Source organism: Taeniopygia guttata, chromosome 1 (genome assembly GCF_048771995.1).
Source record: "Taeniopygia guttata chromosome 1, bTaeGut7.mat, whole genome shotgun sequence".
NCBI lineage: Eukaryota > Metazoa > Chordata > Aves > Passeriformes > Estrildidae > Taeniopygia > Taeniopygia guttata.
Window position 1 is genome coordinate 95542362 of NC_133024.1, and position 17436 is coordinate 95559797.

Genomic DNA, 17436 nt, shown 5'->3' on the forward strand with positions numbered 1-17436 from the left:
CTTTAATGTCAAAATAAGACCAAAAGAGAAAAAAGAGTGGAAAGGTCATATGGAAAAAACATCCAATAATAAATATGACTTTTGGGGCCGCCTGAGTCTGGCTGTCACCGTGATGAGCCCACCGAGGCAGACACCCCGGCAACATCCCGATAATCTTATTATTTGCATGACATTAGCCATGAGGCTGGGGGGGGGTGGGGAGGGGTGGGGGAGGGGAAGGGGGAAGAAGGCCGCCAAAAGCATCCCGGCGGGCCCGGGCGGGCGGCCGGGGCTCTCCCTGCCGTGCCGGGGGTGCGGCCGCAGCCGGGCGGGGCGGGCGGGCACGGCCCCGCCGCGCTGGGTCGGGGGCTGGGCGCGGCGCGGATTGGCGTGCGCAGCTACTCGCGGCGGTGCGGTAGCGGCGCGCGGGGCCCTGCGGAGCGCGGTAATGATGTCAACTTGTTATTTACTTTCAGCGCCGGTGACGGCGCAGCGCGAAAGGAGAATCAATCAGCCGCCGGGTGACCCGCCAGGCGCAAAAAAAAAAACGGGAGCCGGGCGGGGGAGGGGAAGCACATGGAGCCGCGTTGCATCATCCGCCCGGGGGTGGGGGGGACACGGGCGGGACACGGGGACACGCGTGGGACGGGCGCGCTGGAGGCTAAAGAGTCGCAGCGCTGCCGCCCGCGGGTGTCGCGCCCCCGCGAGATGCGATAAAGCCCGTTTGTGCTGATTCACGGCCCGCCCGGCCCCCGCGCCCCGGAGCGCTGACTGGGCACCGCCGCCCGCCCCGCACCGGGGCAGCGGTGGCGGCGCGGGACGCGCTCCCGCAGCGCCGCCCGGCCGGTGCGCCCGCGCCGCTGCGCGGGACGAGCGGCCGCGTCCCGGGCGCCCCGCGGGGCCCTGCGCGGGCAGCGCCGGCTGCGGCCGCTCGAGCGGGGCCGGGCCGGCCGCGGGGCCGAGCGTGCGGGCACAGAGGGCGGCCGCGGGCACCGCGCGTCGTGCCGGCACCGGGGAGCGCGGCGCTGCCCGGCGGGCGGGGGAGGGGAGGACAGGGCTGCCCTCCGTGTGGGTGCCCGGTTTGTCACCGGGTTTCAGTTGCGGAGGGGGTGTCAAAGCACAACATAACCACAGGCGGGGCGAGGGCTGGCGGCACCCCGGGGCATCCCCGGGGGCGTTGGCGGCGGCGCTTCCTCGAGCCGCGCGTCCCGGCGTGCGGGACCGACGCAGGTGGGGGAGGGCGCGGCCGGTTCGCCCCCCAGCCGCCCCGGCCCTCCCGGTGCGCCCCATCCCCCGCCGTCCCCTCCCTCGCTCCCGCCCGGTGGCGGCGGCCCCGGGCGCGGCTGTGGCTCCCCCTCGGCGCTGCTCCCGCCGCCGCCGCGCGTCCGCACCGGCCCCGCCAGCCCCCCCTCACCGCCATTCCGCCCCAAAACTTTCCGTTTCCCCCATCCCACTCTCCGGGACTTCCTTGTGCCGCCCGTGCGCGCGGAGGGGGGGGAGGAGGCGTGTGCGGCGGCGGCGAGGGGGGATTCGCAGCCTCCTGGCAGGCTGGCCGGGACCCCGGGGAAAGAGGAGTTGCACCATGCGCGGCAAGTGAGGGAAAGTCTCCGCCAGCAGCAGCGCCGCCGCCCCCCGCAGAAGTTGGGGCTCTCCCCGCCCGCGGGAGCGGGAGCTGTGCCTTTAACGCCCGCTGCGCCGCGAGGTGAGTTCTCGAGGCGGATTATTCATCCCGGGGACCCTGTTGTGGTTTCTTTCTCCCCCGTCTTTTTTTTTTTTCTTTTTTTCTTTTTTTTTTTTTTTTTTTTTTTTAATTTCCCCCTTTTCTTACGCTTGTCCTTCCCGGCGCAGCCCCCGAGCCCAGCCCAGCCCAGGGCCCACTGCCCCCCGGCGTCCCCTCTGCAGCCTGACCCACCCGGGGGGGAGGGGGTCGCTCAACCGCCGCTTGTTATGACGAAGTTTTTTGAACCCGGAGGTTTTGGGGTCTGTTTGGGGATTTTGGGGGTGTTTTCTTTGGGCCGAGGTGATATGTGTGCGTGTGGGGCTGCCGTACCCGTGGCGGGTGTTTTGCAGCTGCCCCCGGGCAGAGCGACCCCGGGGCGTGGGGGAGGGGAGCGGGGCAGTTTCTCCCTACTTTTGAGACAGTATTTTAATGTATGGGGGGTTTATTAAAAAGAAAAAAGGCTCGGGGAGGGGGAGAGAGAAATGCGAGGTATTCACGCTCCAGTGTGGAGTTTGCAGAGCCTGGGTGGGGGAGGGGATCCCATTCATCGCCAGGGCTTGAATCAGCAGCGGGCGGAGGGGCCGGTCGCTCCCCTACATCGAAGTTTACTTCCAAGTAGGTAAACAAGTTCTCTCCTCGCCCCCCACCCGGGCCCAGCCCCCCGGAGCGGCGCTGCCCCCGGCCCCGCTGCCAGCGCCGCGGCCGCCGGCGGGGCTGGGTGCGGGGCAGCCCCGGGGCCGGAGCTGCGGGGCCGCCGACCTGTTGCACGTCCCGGGCCGGCGAGCCCTGCCCCGGGGCGGCGGGCGGGCCCTGCCCCCGGCGCTGTCACCGGGCCGGGCAGGGTCCCCGTTTTGCGGTGCGCGTTCAGTCTCGGCGGTGGGGCTGATAGATGGGTTCGGTGCGTGGCTGAATATCGGTGTGGTGTGATGTAAAGCGAATGACCCTTGACCTATTTAATGGTATGTTGCTGGGTTCTCGGGCGGGCATGCTGCACAGCGCAACAAGGGGCAAAAACACCAAGCCACACCCTAAAAGTTCGCCTCGCATATTAATTCCTCAAAGTCGGCGTTTAGACACATAAAGGCTGCCCTTTATGTGTTGCCTTAACATGCCTCTTTGCTGTTCTCCACGAGGATTCGTACGGCGTTTCTCCTTTCCTGACGCACGAGCATTGGAGTGTGGATGTGGATGTGTGCGGTGGGGGAGGGGAGGCGGGCTGTTCGGCGGGGCTCACCCGCCGCCTCCTCCAAAAAAAGAAAATATTGCCACATAATGTTGCAGAAACCTAAATATTCCATTGAAAAGACTGATTATTTGAAATAAAACGGAGTGTAAAATGAAAATTTTGGGGCTAGTGTTTTAGGCTAATGTTGTGCCAGAGGGAGATCTGATTGTAGGTAATAAATACAGGGTCTTTACTCTTGACAAATAAAATGTCGTATTTTCCTTCCTTACCCATTTATTAGTGGTCTTTTAACCAAGGCTACTCGTGTGGATGTATAAGGTTTAACATCATTTACCTTGTGTACCATGTGACTGCACATACTGGATTTAGGCCTTTCCCTGTCCTGCAGTCAGTGTTCTGTCATGTACAGAGACATTGGGCAGGTTTTGAATTAAATATATCCATTCTGTGATAGCAGATGTTGTTGGCAAAGAGAGACAGATTTGTACTAGTGTATGTTTTGGCGATGTTGGTTTTTTTTTTGTTTTGTTTTGTTTTTGGGGTTTTTTTTTTTTTTTGCTTTTTTTTAAACAATTACAGATAATAATTGCAACATCTCAACGACAGCAATAGTAAAACATGGAAGCTTTCCCACAGAAGATTTGTAGAGGAGGTGGGAGGAAAAAGGAAAGCAAGAGGGGGAGGATGCTATCACATTAAAAATGCGTTAAAGCTCTCTTGTGCTATATGTAATAATGATAAAAACAGGAGATTTGAGCGGAGCTTGCTGTAGTTGTCTCAGTGTTTAACACATGCAGTGAGCTATGCAATAATCAGGGGCAGGGCAGCCCTGGATGTACAGATCGGGGAATGAGAGGGTGGAAAGGTACCTGGGGGGCCTTTGTGGATGGCAAGTTGAATGTGACTCAGCAGTGCCCTGGCAGCCAGGGGGGCAGCCCTGTCCTGGGGGCATCAGGGACAGCATGGCCAGCTGGGCAAGGGAGCACTGGGATGGCCTCACCGCGAGTGCTGGGGCAGTTTTGGGTATACAATATACAAAACACATTCAGCTGTTACAGAGTCTCCAAAGGAGGGCCATGAAGGTGTGAATGGCCTTGAGAGGAAGCAATATGGGGTGTGGGGGAAGTCCCTTGGCTTATTCATTTTTAAATAGACTGAGTGGAAACCTTATTGCAGTCTACACCTTCCTCATGAGGGGAATCAAAAGGGCAGACACTCTTCTCTGTGGTGACCAGCGACAGGACCTGAGAAAATGGCCTGCAGCTCTGTGTGGGCAAGTTTAGGTTGGATGTTAAGAAAAGGCTCTCCACTCAGAGGATGGTTGGGTACTGGAACAGGTTCCCCAGGGAAGAGATCACAGCACTGAGCCTGATGGGGTTCCAGAAGCATTTGGACAATGCTCTTGGGCACATGGTGCAATTCTTGGGATGTCCAATGCATGGACTTGATGATCCCTGTGGGCCCCTTCCAACTCAGTATATTCTGTGATTTTAAGGTTGGTTTTTTTCTCCCTGTAAGATGAAAAAGTGTGTCTTAGAAGCAAAGAGGATTAAAAATTGCACATATATGTAAACACTGGCAACTGTACAACTGTCCAGGTTTCTTAGGACATAAAAAAGCCCTTGGGAGATAAGTTGGCATCTGAATATATCTTCCCCCACCCGAGTAAGATGACTCCACTGTTCTCTGCTATGTCGCTGCTGTGAGTTATGCTACTCCTTTTTTTTTTTTTTTTAATTATTGCAGATAGTCTCCACAATAAGTATCTAAAGAGCAAAAATAAGTTAAATCATTGCTAGGGAAGGGGTACGTGGAATTGTCCGATTTCTACTCTACCAGTTTGCCCAGTTTTCAGCAAATCTTAGAATATGCTGAGTTAGAAGGAGAGCCCCACCAGGACTGAGTCCGACTCCTGACCCTGTGCGGGACAGCCTCAAGAATCCCACCATGTTTTGAACTCTTATCAGGCTTGGTGCTGTGATCTCTTCCCTGGGGAACCTGTTCCAGTGCCCAGCCACTCTTGGAGTAAAAAACCTTTGGCTAGTATCTAAGCTAAACCTCCCGTGATTCAGCTTCGTGCTGTTTTGGTCCTGTCACTGATTGTCAGATGGGCTTTTCTCATTTTCGTGATGACGGGGACCAGAAGTAAACGTGCTGTCCGCTTGCTATGTCCAATGTGCCATGGCTCCTGGAAGAGCTTCCTGAATGGAGAGCTGTCCTCTGGCAGCAGCAGCTGTTGAAGGCTTGTCATCCCTTTGCTTGGAAGGAGCAGAGAAGAATGTCTCAGTGTGGATGGGATCTTATTTCTCAGTAGCTGAGAGAAGTCACAGTGTGATACGCTTGGGATTGAGCGATGTGCTCGGTTTGGTTCTCTGCAGAGATGAGGCTGGAAAAGCCATCCCAGGGTTTAGGTTTAGGTTGCTGGGTGATTGCCGCAGGTAGTGGGGTCGCTGCTCACTTCAGTGCTGCTAGCCCTTGCTTTTTGCTGCTGCTAGGAGTCCACAGTTAGAATTCATCTTGTATCAAAGTGATGCTGTTTGTATTTTAGTAGTGCCAAGGGGCCCCCATTCAAATCAGGGTCATTTGGGGAATATTACAGACTGTGGTTCTCACCCTAAACAGGTTGTAATGTGAGTGAGGGAAACAAAAAGCCAGGAGGGTAAATGCTGGAAAAAACTGACTCAGGGGAACGGCAGCTGATTGTAGTGCTTTATCTGCTCGACCACGGTGTGATCTCAGCTGGTAGGAGAGAGGAGAGTTGTTAACACCTGGCAGCACTGCTGCTGGTAAATCTGTCTGCTCTGCCCAAAGAGGGGTGGGCGTCATAACGTGATCCATATCCTGGATTCCCTTTACTACTGCTCTTTTAATTCCTAGTATTTTAGATTATGTACACCAGCTTGCTTATAAAGTGATCCAGGCCTTGTAACTCTTGGGACAGCTTCTTTTTTTTATAATCTTCATTATGAGGCAAGATGGAAGTAATTTTGTAAACTCTTTTTTCAGCTGCTAAATTAAAACTACACTCCCTCTTCCCCTCCCTCATCTTGCCTATTTTTAGTTAGGAGGAAATAGCTGACCTCTTTACAGCAAGAACCCAGACCCCCTGGGTGCCATTTATAGGTTTCTACCAAATGGCCTACTTGGACAAGTTGGTTGAAATTAAACAAAAACATTGGAACTACCGCTGTACATAGGAATAGCAGCTTTCCTGTCAGTACAAAATCTGTCATTTTAATGATACTGAAACAAGCTTACAAAGGTGAAAAATACAGTTTAGGTTATTTTTCTTCAGTATACAAGGGAATATTTTTAAGGAATTTTTTTGTGCTCTCTGATCATTAATATAATGGAATTTCATTTAAGGATGACTGATAGTGTTATGTTTTACAGTCACAGGAAGTCTCCCAAAGTTAGAGCTGTGTAAAAGCTAGAAGCAGTTCAAAGAAGGTTGTTCATTAAGAAAACATCGTTTCTTACCAGTTGTCTTCATGTATTGAGATTTTGTTCTAGACAGAGATCTATAAATTATAGTTAATGATGTTTAGTAATTCTGTAGAAACATAAATTTGCTTCTGCTAACTTAACCAAAAGCAAGTTTAACTCCACAGTGGGTATATGACAGTTTTTGAAGGTAAAGGTACCACAGGCCTTTTACGCTGCTTTTCTTGAGCCACTTTTCCTATGTGTATTTGTATTATTTTAAGTGATACTAAAAATACTGGCCTGTAGCAATAGTTATTGCACCTCTTAATTTGTTGTTTGAGAAGATAAGAATATATTGCCTCTGTTATCTTCTGCTGGGGTCCCAGCCACCAGTCCCTGTCTATACTTTGGGGCAGCTTGGGGTTGGGTGCATCTGAGGATGTGGCTTCCATCTTTATAATCCTGTCCTCTTTATGCAATTAAAGGGGCATCATGATGCTTAACCTCATTTCTTAACTGTCTTTGTTGTTAGTGTGAATAATTAATATGTGTCCTGTTCAAACTGGAGTGCTTGTAAAACATCATAATTTTGTGTGAAGTTACAGTGGAAATTTCTGCCAAGAACCCTGTGCTATTCATGCAGTACAAAAAGAACCCTGTGCTATTCATGCAGTACAAAATCATGATGATCGTACTGTAGTATGAAGAAACAATTATTTTAGTATTTTAGCTAAGTGCATTGCATAACTACATTTTGGCTTGGGTGTTGAACTTTAGTCATTTGCTAGGCAAAGTTACACAGCACACTCAGCGTGTGGACGAGCGGTGCCTTGATGCTTAGATGACACGACTTATGGCCTGTTCCTGAGCAGATGAATAGTACTAATAATGTCTAATAATTCTCTATATATGCGTATCAAAATAGTCTCATATAATTAAGTAGGGGGTTTGATTGACCCTTTGCTATTGGAAGGTGAAACAAAAAGCTCTTCAAAGACCAGTGTTCTCCATTAGTATGTAACAGTTGCTCTATACATCACTCCAGTGCCATTCAAAGTGTGATTGCATTTACTGACCTGAGTTTCATTTAAGCTGCTAATTCTTAGTTACAGTTTAACCTCTTACCACTGTGTAGAGACATTAGAAGGTCTTCTGTTACATAAAATCCTAACTCTATTAAATGAAAAAATGTAGTAACATGATTTTATGGGCTTTTTTCCTATGGAAACACGACTTTCCCATACGTCCAATAAATTACCGATAGAGCAAAAAAGCAACATTTTTTCCTTAGACATTTAAATTATTTGGAAAATATGCTTTGACATTGTCCTCAAGAAAAAAAGAGGATTTTACTTTGGTGGATAGACTCCTTTTGTCATTCTGCAGCATAATGAATTTGTTGTACTTCTTTTTGAAGGCAACAAACTGCACTGGATGTACAGGGACAAACTTTGGCTTCTGCTATATTTTGCTGTGTAGAACCATCAGCTCTTCATTAATCCTTTGCTGTTGAATGGAGACCCTGCAGACTATTCTCTAGTTCAAGAGTGAAGCCAACTATTTATGATTTATATTTTCAAATCAAAGTCATGTTACAGAGGCTCCACTGAAAGGGAGCAGTTGCATTGATGTGATTAACATGTATAGTGTTGTTTTGCTTCATGTTTAGGAGTGTCCACTGCTCAGTTTGTGCTGATTTGAACACAACCCCATAGCCTACAGCAAAATAATTGTAAAGATGTTCTTCCAAAAGAATTGACCTTCACAGTATGCAGATACAGGAGATTTTTATAAAGTGAAGCAAAAATATGGATTTTTTCTTTTGTAAACTCATGTGTATTGGTAGCAGAATGAGGAATTGTTATAACAACATGATAGTTTTAGTGTCATTTAGCAGCTACAAGTTGCTTGTTCTCTGTATCAATGGTTTTAGTCTGGTTGCTACTGGCAGAGGATATGTATGTGTCCAGAGACCCATTAGTATTAAGACTTGTGCTAGCACACAGTCTCAGCTGGGATTGTTGAACAGGAATCAGTTTCACAAATATTAATTGTTTAAAATGAACTACAGTAATTGTTGTGTGTGAGTGCATGCATGTGCACGTATATACACATACATGGATAACCTTGAGGTAGTCCAAAAAGAAGTTTTGGAGAAATAAAAGTGTAGCTCTGACACTGGAGAGCGGTGCCAGCGTGCAGTGGCTTGACTCTCACACCCTGAACTAGGATGTGCTCAGGTCAGCAGCACCTGAGGTGTTGCAGAGCCAGTGAAATGACTGTAGGCTGGGCCAGGCTGGATGTCAGGTTTTGGGAGAAGGCAGAAGTGCAGTACCCTTTAATTATGTGCTTGTTGAGATGTGGCAAGGTCAGGAGTGCAAACTATGCTGTACCTCTGACTGAGCCTGGTGAGACCAGGAGGCGACAGCTGGGGCTGGGACATGCATTCAAACATCAGAATTATGTTATCTTCATTATTTCCTCCTTTTAAAAATTGTTTTTATTGTTATTATTATTTTTTGGTTTTTGATTGCTCTTAGAAGTAAAATGTAAACCGATCTTGACAGAGAGATTGAGGTAAATTGCCCTCCTCCATAGTGTTCTCACAGATAGGGTGAGCCTTGCTGACAAGTTAGGGCTGGGAATCCAAGCACAGACAGTGCCGGTTCATATTGGGGGGATTAGTTTCCAAGGATATTTATCTGTTGCTTTTTACAGTCACAAAACAAACTTTAACCCTTTTCATGCCTATTTTACGTGCATGCATGAGTTAGGCCTCTAAGAATTTGGATATACAATTGGTTGAAACACGTGAAATATTTCCTAAATATTTCAGAAGATATTGGTAATGCTGATGAATATGTGGACTAAAATATCTCTCCTTGTATCTTAACTTTCCTGTTTGGTTTTGATTTTACTTTTTGGGTGGATTTTTTTTTTTTTTTTTTTACTTTTTGGCTTTATAGTTTTCTCCTTTTTTTTAAATGTAAGAGCTTCTGTAGTCATATATTTTGCTTTTTCAGTTGGTGACTTTTAAACTAAAATACTGTAATCTGGGAGGCACAGATAAAAGGCATGCCTGAGGATTATTCTAATGAGGAAAACATCTTCCTTCCTATGCCAGTTCTCAAAAAATGAAAGTAAGGAGCAGAAGCAAGTGCATTTTTAGTAACATTGCATGATGTTCACAAGACAGATTTTATATCATTCTGTGAAAACTGTTCAAGGTTCCTTTATTTTCATTTTGACTACTACTGGGTTTGTTTGGGTTGCTGGTGTTGTAACTCCATAACAATGCTAATTTGTATTTGGAGGACTCTGGTTTTGTACTGAAAAACCCAAACACTCTCAGCTCTGATACTTTTGCTTGTATCAGTAAATGTCTTACATAATCAGTTAATTTAAATGAGCCAATTAGTTTAAAATTAGTGCATGACAGTGTATCATAAAAATTCATCAAGCTTCATTCTCACAGGATCTGATGTGCTTGGGAAGAAAAAAACCACTGAAGCTGGAAGGATGGCCCAAAATGCAGTATTAGAGTGGAAGGAAAAAACCTATTTATTACATACAGCTCAAATTTACTAAAGCATTAACATAATGGTTTCCCTCATTGCTGATGAATGAAAATTACTTTTCTGGGAGACCACCATCCTGTCTTTACTATCTAGTCCAGTAGTGCTGGGTAGAGGTTAGAAAAAATGTGGGATGTAGCTTAAGCCCTCATGGGCAGTTTACAAGGAAGAGGAAGATGAGTGTGAGTAGACTACCTCAAAAGCTGGGATTCACTGGTTTAACCTGCTGCCCATGAAGTGGACAACTGTTTGGTTTTTTAGTTGTTTTTTTTTTTTTTTTTGCTTGGCTAAGATAACATGTCTTCAAAACACTTATTCCTGTGTATTTCTTATGTTATGATGGTAGTATAGTGGTATTATATGTGGGTACTTTATAGTATGTTATTTTGTGGTTACAGAAATGGCTTTTTGTGCATGCCTGGTTTTTGTAATGCGTACAAACATATTTGTATGCATGCGTGCCTCACTCTGGATTACATCTTTTATTTTAAATTTTGCTTAGGAGAAGGTATAAATTCTTCATGGTATCTACTATGTTACCAGCAGCATGTATTTTCAGTTTAAAAACCACTTGAAACATGGAAAGGTTCTGTGTTCTCTAATGACAACAAGTTAAATGCAATTATATATTGTCAGTTTGATCATGTGCACTGAATGATGGCTTTGTAGATAAGATTTGTTGTGCACAGCAGATGTTTGTGTACATGGAGTCCAGTGTGAAAGAAATTTAATTTCCTCTTTCTAAAAATAATATAGACACCTGCATCTTCTACCTGTTTAAAATGTGCTCAGATAATTGCAGTGAATGATTTTGTAGTTGTTTGCTCCTGTATTTATTTTGCCATGAGCTTTTGAAAGCCTATTTTTCCTTTCTTAATGTAAATTTTAATATATATGTATCTGTGAAGAGGAAGGAAATATCTGTTCCTTTAACAACCTCACAAGGCAGTTGATAGGGCACACCTTTTCACAGGTGGGTAAATAATTTACATTCAACTTACAGTGCAATGTTGTACTACAGAATTACTGTGAGGACTTTATGAATGACTACTTTTGAAGAATTTTAAACAGCAAAAAACATTGTTAGTTTATTTTGTTGCTAGTTTATTAAAATGTGAATGTAAAGCTCTACTTAATGAAGTATAATCCCATTTTTCTATCAGCTTATCCATTAGAATAGCAAAGTATCAAAGGAAAATTATGGAACAAAAAGTTTTTTCTCTCTTTCAGTGTTCAGTTTAGAGTTAGAAGTAATGATTGCTTTATTTTGTTAATCTTCTATTAATATGGAAGTTAGTTTCCTGGCTAACAGAGTTGGGTTTAGGGTATTAGTTTGCATCAGAACAAGCCTTTGTTGTTTTTTTTTGCTTCAAACTTTTTTGTAATTGCTTTTAAACCTTTCTTTTAATTACCTCCCTCCACCGCAGCAAAAAAAAAATCTATTGGGATTTGCAGTGAAATTTAAGAGGTTTCATTTTAATGCATATTTTCTGTACGACACAGTCTTTAACTCCAGCAAGGACAGAGCTGGTGATAAATTTGTGTTCGGAACATTCAACAAAGCCTGTTGGTATCTATGGCCTGATGTTGCAAAAATGTGTTTGGCTTGTGCAGGAGATTTCTAGGGTCAGGCCTTATATGATGGCAGCACAGATTCTTGACTGATTAAGTAAACATTTCTGAGCCTTTTTTATAGCAGCAGATGATGTTTGTCATTTTAGCTTTAGTCCTGACAGGCAGCGTTCCTGTAATGAAATGGAGATTGCGGTGTCCCTCTCCTTTCCCCTAGCCCACAAAAGTAGTTTTTTGTATGGCATAACTTCCACAGTCTGTTCTTATCTGAATCTTCTCCATGTTCTTGGAAGTTTCTGTAAATGACAGACATGAAGTTGAGATTTAGAGCCTGGTTTCTTCAAAATGTGCAGGAGCTGTGTTGGCTATGTTGAGATTTTCTGGGCTTAATATTTTGCAGTATAAAGTGTAAGACTTTGAGAAGTGACCTGCGCATTGGTGGGTGGTTGGAACCTATGACCTTTTGTCCGTGAAGTGCCCTGCGTTTTTCAGGCAAGGCTGCATCCTGAGGTGTAACAAACTCTAGCAATGACTGGCAAGCATCGGCAGGATGGTCTCATGGTCTGTCTGGATCATGGGTAGTCTCAAAACTGTTCTGCCAGATGTGACCTACCACATAAAAAGCCCAACACCTCAGGACTGGCACTGGCTGCTTGTCTTGTGTAAGGGCTGCAAGCACCATAGCCTTTGTGGAGAGGCTCTTTCAACCTTTTTTATTCTAATTTGCTGTTTTCCTCTGGGGTAGTTGCTCCATGTTTGACTGCAGTAGATCAGGCAAATTACACAGAAGGATCATGACATATATTTTTTTCACTTAAATGTAAGTTTTCTAACTTTTTTTTTTCATTTGATGACTCAAGCATCCTACAAATAATTGTCTTAAAGAAATATTTAGCTACTTATGCCATTAGCATTGTCTTGTTATTTTTGGTTTTGGAAGTACCTGTGGTACATTCTGGTGTCTCAAGTGGAGCCAATGTCTTGCCAGCCTATTTAAAGTGCTAACGTATGTGAGTAACCTGTGGCCTGAAACATCATTCATGTACTTGCCAATTGCTTTAGTCTTTTCATTTCTGTTTGTATGCATTGCATTTGGTTATGTTGAATTTATTATTGATTTCAACTGTTTGCAAATAGCCTACTGACAGAGCATTTGCTCACATCTCCTTTGAGCCAGCATTTTGCCCTCATTAGTTTATGGATGTGTTCTTTTGAATGTTCGCCAAATGTGTTCAGAAAACTGGTAAAATTAATAGAAGGAAAAGTGGGAGTGCTGTGACCTTTTATTTGTAAACAACATTATAAGACTTCCTTTCAGTGTTTGACCATAGTATACTACATTTATTTTTCCCCCCATGTTTTCCCTTTTTATTCATTGGAGTTTTACGAGCTTCCCATCATATGCAGCCATTTGCTCAGCAATGTTAATTACTTTTTTTTTTTTTTTTTTGTATGTTTTGGCTTGATTTGGTTTTGAAGATGAAAGCTACTAGGTAAATAACAACAGTAATATTTACCAGTTCTGTAATTCTGTAGTTTCAAATCATGGCTTGCAATCTACTAAGGTATAGAGAACTGTTTTTATAGAGAGCTGTGAGGTTAAAAAAAAGAAGGAAGTCTGTTGTCATTGTTCAGTTTTACTGTGCAAGGTATCTTTATTGATCCACAAATTTAGAGAGTTTTAAAAAACGGTCTAATTATGTTGCAAACTTCTTTAGGATGTGATGATATCTATTTTTATGACCTATTGCTTTTTGGGTGTAGATATCATTATGCAAGTAATAATCCTTGTTTTCACAGAAGATAATTTATACTAACATTATATTTTGGTATCAGTTTTGTTACGTTGTGTATATATTTATGAAAATATTCCTTCTCTTATGTAGGACTGTGAACTCTACTTTCTCTGATAGAATACAGATCTGGCTGATTCTTAATTGTGCAAAGAATAATCTGTAGAGAAGCATTTGGATTCCCTTAGTTTATGTTTACCAGGTCTGTCATATAAGAAGCCTGCTCAACGGATCTTTCTTTATTTTCAGGGTCTTGTGCAGTACTGGTTTTGTTTTTAGACTACAGCTATTTATATGGCAACATCTGATTTCAGTAAATCCAAATTCTTGCATCTTAAAATGTCAAGAATGTTGTTACTTGATGTTACTACATTTGTGTTCTCTCCTTTGCTTGAGAGCAGCACTCCTTGCTAATGTTAGGAAGGGTGAGGTAGAGGAGGTGTGTATGGTGAGAGTGGGGGTGGGAAGTAAAACAGGCTCTGGCTGTTTACACATTCCAGGCAACCATAGATCTGCTCTCTTTGAGGCCTGAAGTATTTTCCTTTTCACTATCAGTCTCGCAGATCTGGGGTATTTGGGCACACTGCCAATAAAAGTAAATAGCAATGTGTTAATTGCTTAGATTGAAATGTAATAAACTGTTTTACCTTTTTGTATGTATATATAAGAAGAAAATATTAACTACACTTTATAATTAATATATGACATTTCTAGGAATACTGGAAGTTAGGACTATTACTATATTTTCCTAAGAGTTGCCTCTAAAAGGACAAAATAAATTTGAGTCCTTTCTTCTTGCTAGTTTATTCTAAAGGGAAAATTGCCTAATCAAAATATTTTTGCTAACTAGATTTTCTATTTTCGGCATGATAACCACTGGGTCAAGGAGCTGAGGATGACTCCCTTTTTCTCATTTCCACGTAATGTGTGTATATACATGCATTTTTAAAATTTATTTTGTGGTAGGCTTAATCTGTTTTGTAGTCTTTCATTTGCTCATTCTGGTCTCCAACACTTACATTTCGGAGTCCTGATGAAATCAGACACAGAAAGTCATCCACCTGCATGGGGTTTTTTTTGTTGGTTTTTTTTGGGTTTTTTTTTTTTTTCCCTTTCCAGTATTGGAAATTATTTCCTGCAGCCTGTACTGAAATAGACTGTGCAGGCAAGCAGATGAATAATGATTTCTTCCAGGTTCTGCATAATATAATGAACAGACCTTCTATTTATTATTATTTATTATCAATATTTGTATACATGCCATTCCTTCCTTGACGCTTGCTTTCTTGGGTTTCTTGAAGCTGTATGCCATGTGTGAAATTATTGCTTTATTCCAAGTGGTGCAATAATGCCACTTTGTCACTCCAGCAACTTGCTTTGTCATGAGGACTTGACATGGCTCAATTTCTTGTTGTAAACGCTTTCCAAACAAAATGTGTTGCCCTCCAGAAATATTACCATATCATAGTGACAAACACAAAAAACACCTCCCACTGAGGTAACAGCTGTTTCCTTCAGTCTTAAGACCATTCTAGCACATACAGTGCAAAAGGTAATTCAGACTATATAGTTGGGTTTTTTTCCAAAGGCAGCCAATGGCTTAAAAGTCTCTTGCATAGCTGTGACTGCCATTTAATCTGCATTTAGAGGCATTAAACTACTTTTGGAAAAACTGTGGGCTTCTTCAGCTACACCACCAGCAAATTGGATAAAATGGTAATGTTTCTCTTGACTGTGTTTTTAGGAAAAAAGTGCTGTTCTCATCCTGTAGCAGCCTGGATCTAAAGCCAGAGGTTTTTTGGGGTTGCCGTCAGGTGAGATCAGACTGTCGAGTTTAACCTAAATGGAAGTAAGCATGAACATTACCTGCATCTCATTATTTCTGTGCTTTTATGACAGACACTTGAGACTGTTTGTATAGTGGCTATGGCTCATGCTGATTATGTCGGTAATAATTGGTGTCTGTAGCATGTGTACTGGCTGCGTGATTTAGAAGCCAACATTTTTGAATATAAATAGCTAAATAAGTGGCGTGTTTATCAGAAGCCTTATGTAGGTACAGCTCCAGTTGAAGTCAGAGGAATTGGTGCTGCTTAGTGCCTGGATAAATAATTTGTCTTAGTACAGGGATGCATCATAACATTCTGACAATAAAAGATGACCTTCATCTCTTTACCCTACGTTAATTAAACTGTTATGTTAAAAAATATTTTAAAGAAAAAGTTCCTACCAAGTGACAACTATCAGTCTGTATGCAGATGGGTGGATTTTTTTTCCCATTTGATGTTTTTGCCAGTTACAAGTTTATTGAAAGGGAAAAAATTTGACACTGATTCTTAGCAACAGCTTCTCACATTTAATATATGGGTGACTGTGCAGGTGGAATATGGTTTGTGTAGAGGTTAGGGGGTCTCTGTTGTAAATTGGTACCAAGTTTGCTTACCATATGTGTTTAGTTTCATTTAGTAACATATGATGCAGTGAGAAGATGTACTATTACTGTCGTAGTTATTCTGTTTACTATTTGTTACAAATATTTCTGAACTAAAAAACCATGAGAACTTGTGTTGTGGTTGAAACAGTAGGAACTGGGAATCTTGTTCTTCTTTAAAAAAAACAATATGTGGTATAATGACCTAATAAAAAAATAAAGACCCAAATGCTTCTTAAAATTAGGCAGATTTACTTATGTGTATAAATATCTAGTATCAAATAGTGAACTGTACTATGTAAGAATTAGATGCAAATTACACTGGCTTGAAGGTTCCTTCTTTTTTCTTTAGCTTAGAAGTGTTGTTAAGCTGGTTGAGAATTTAGTGTAAGGTATTATTGGAAGTAATTTGATGTGAAGAACAAAATGTGATGTACTGTTCTGGTCCACAGTGGAGTTCAGGAGCTACAAGACAGTAGCTTAGACTTGTTATTTTTTTCTCTTTTTGTGTAGGTTGAGAATATTGGCCTGTATGAAGCATAATGTAGGCTGTTTAAATGGTGACCATTAATTTCAAGCCACAAAAAGTATGAAATGAAAATATAGACGTACATTTAAAGGTTTGATTTTTATCCTTTTTTGCTGGTAGCAAGTCTAACAGCAAAAATCAATATAACAAATTGTTGACCTAGCAAAACAGTCGGGTTAATTGTTCAAATTGTACAATCTGATAGCTTCCCCTAGAATTATTATTTAGTAGATTTTTTTTTTCTTATTAACAATTTTTCTTAGAAATCTTAGTTATGAGTCTGGCTGACGCAGTAAAAAGCCTGCAGTCAGAGAGGCATGCAGCTTGTAATGGAAAGAGGCTGTTATAGTACTTAATTTGTTTCTTTGGCTCTAGTGATGGAAACATAACAGCATTTCTAGTACATCAGCAAGCTACTGTTTCGAGAGACCTTTCATAGGGAAATGATAAGAAGTAAACCATAATAATTTAGAGAAAAGGAACACAATCTGGGCTTTGCAGGAGGAACCCTCACATATCTGGCAGATTTCTGTTGATCTTAGGCAATTGTTGTTTCCAGAAGGTTTCTCTCACCATTGGTTTCACAATTTTTGAACCTGATAGTTTCGAAGTCTATTCTCAGCTAGGGTGCTTCCTGTGAAAAGTGGTGTTTGGTGAGGTGTTCATGTGTGCCACATCACGCTGCTGAGAAGTAAATTGTTTTCATCCTGCAGTTCTTGCTTCACTTACTACATTTAATGTTCCTTTGGGGGAGAGGGAGCAAGAGAGAGAGTGAAGCAAACAACAGTGCTGATATGGTGTGGTTTTATTGGACGGAGAGGCATGCATGCCAGCTTTCCCAGGTTTGATCTCCCTGATTCTTATCCATGGTAGGTTTGGTTGAAGCTGGTAGCAAAACAGTAGCTTAAAGAGAGTGATCCCATGAAGGGAAGAATTTACACAGCACCAGTTTCAGCCTTTAATTGAGAATTGGCCTTTCTGAAAGAGAAAATTGGTTCTGCAAGCATTAATACATTACTACAAATTGTTCTGTTGATGAGTCTTTAAATAAAACCCCATGAAAATACACCAGAACAAAATAAAAGAAAAACCCCAAAACAACAACAACAAAAATCCCACCCACAAAACCAACCAATGAACCAACAAAAAAAAATCCCAAACAAACGAAAAAAAACAAGCCCCAACATCCCCCACCAAACCAAAGTTAAGCAGATGACATACTTGT

General features: G+C 43.1%; 1 protein-coding gene across 2 annotated transcripts in view; it reads left to right on the forward strand.

Moving 5' to 3' along the window:
- Window positions 1–1052: 1052 nt before the first annotated feature.
- Window positions 1053–17436, forward strand: part of TBL1X (transducin beta like 1 X-linked) — a 191756-nt gene continuing 175372 nt past the window's right edge. Inside the window, exon 1 of one of the 2 annotated variants that reach the window (XM_030271099.4) lies at window positions 1053–1681. The gene's annotated coding sequence lies outside the window, so the exon portion shown is untranslated. Of the gene's footprint in view, window positions 1682–2229; window positions 2315–17436 lie in introns of those variants that run through there. The other variant, XM_030271183.4, reaches the window with a different exon arrangement.